The sequence below is a fragment of the Bidens hawaiensis genome, unplaced genomic scaffold (assembly GCF_021521415.1).
Source record: "Bidens hawaiensis isolate Kalapana, Puna unplaced genomic scaffold, B.hawaiensis_p1.1 tig00006171_1, whole genome shotgun sequence".
NCBI lineage: Eukaryota > Viridiplantae > Streptophyta > Magnoliopsida > Asterales > Asteraceae > Bidens > Bidens hawaiensis.
The window spans coordinates 502,808-504,746 of NW_027491409.1; positions in this window are offsets into that span (position 1 = coordinate 502,808).

The window sequence follows — 1,939 nt, forward strand, 5'->3', positions numbered from 1 at the left end:
AAAACCCAATTCTTGGTGTTCAAATATTTGAAAAATGAATCACTTTATGATATCATCACTTAGAAATTACTCAATTGACTATAAAGAAGAAGAGATTGTAGAAAAACTTCTTGATGCTCTTCCACCGAAATGGGAAATATACACGGTTTTGATGAGAGAAGATAAAGAGTTTGCCAATATCGATTTGGAAACAGCAGTCAATAAATTACGAACTTTTGAACTTAACATGGTTCGGAAAGAGACACCAACTGATCAGGTTCAGGATCCGGGAATGTATGGTGCGAAAGTTACTTCAAGTTCAAGTTCAAAGTCAGAATCCTCTGCTTATTACTCAAAGGGAGACTCAAACTCAAATTCAACTCAGGATGGTCATGTGACTCTCAAGATGGATGGTGATGTAAGTTTCGTAGCTGCAGGAAGTAATTCTTCAAAACCTCAAGCCACAACTGGTAACTTTTCATCAAATGTTCCAACCAACAACTACTCACAGATGCCCATGAGTGTTAAATCAGCTGAACCGCAGTTTGCTCTCTATGCATCTTTCATTGCATCTTATGAGAATTACATCAAAGGTAAAATAGTCGATCCCGCAACTTTGGATGAAGACTATGATCAGATTGATGCTGATGATCTAGAAGAGATGGATCTGCAGTGGCAGATGGCTATGATAGTAAGACGGATTAAAAGATTCATGAAGAAAACGGGTAGAAAGTTCGTTGGCGAAAGACCAGGTTTTGACAAATCAAACGTTAGATGTTACAACTGTCAACAAAATGGTCACTTTGCCAAGGAATGTACAAATGAGAGAGTCGAACCTAGTCAGAAAGGCCTGCACAACAGAATGGGGGAGGTAGTGAGAATAGGGCTATGGTATCTAAAAAAATGGTCGGTATAACTGGAATCTACAGGTTGAGGAAGTCTTCGAACAGGCAAATTTGGTGAACATCGAAACTGCAGGAAGTGAGAAAGAGACGGGAGAAAATCAAGCGTACATGGCAGAAGTGAACGTTCAGCTCTCTGAGGTAAGTTCTGAACTTCATTGTATGCAATGTGAAAATCTGTCTGAACAATTGAAAACAGTAACTGATCAGTTTGTTAGTTTGGACGCTCAATTTAAAACGCTAAAAGAAGATCATCATTACACTAAAACTAGAGAAAACAGTTACTCGGTAAAAATAAAAGCTAGTGAAAAAGATATCAAAAGTCTTAAAGCCAGTCTAGCTGATAAAATATAGGTAATTGATCTTAGTTATGAAGTGGTAGAGGAAAAAACCAAACTAATTGCTGAAAGGGATAAACAGATAGCTGATTACCAGGTAAAAGTGGTGGAATTAAAGAGAAAAATTGAACAATTTAGAAATTCCTTAGCAATGCTTGATCACATCATAAGTGTTCAACGTTCCCCAGTTAACAAAGGGGGAATTGGATTTTCTGAAGTTCCACCATCGTATAACCATAACTATACGTATGATCCTAGTAATTAGAAATCTGTTGATGTTGAGATTAGTCAGACAGTTCCTGTCAAAGTTTCGATTAAAGAACCTGAAGTTAGTAAAAACGAAACGAGTAAGCCTGTTTCGAATGTTAAGATTTCTGTCCCTAGTTCTGTCTCATCAAATTCGGATAAGACATTCGAATCTAGTGAGATAAAAGAAGAGGTAGTGATACTAAAACGTGGGGAGGAATATAAGCCAACTGAAAAGAACTCTCCCCTAAACCAGTTTGTCCCACCATATGTTAGACAATCGAATAGTAATGCAACCTCAACATCTGAAACAACTGTTGAGACGAAAGTTGAACACAGGAGTTGTTTCAGATGCAATCAAATATGACACCTTATTGCTGATTGTCCTCTAAATAAGAGATTCAGAAGTATGAGGCCTCAGAAAACTGAGAATAAAACGAATAGAAATTACTATAATGGTAAGAATGCTAACTC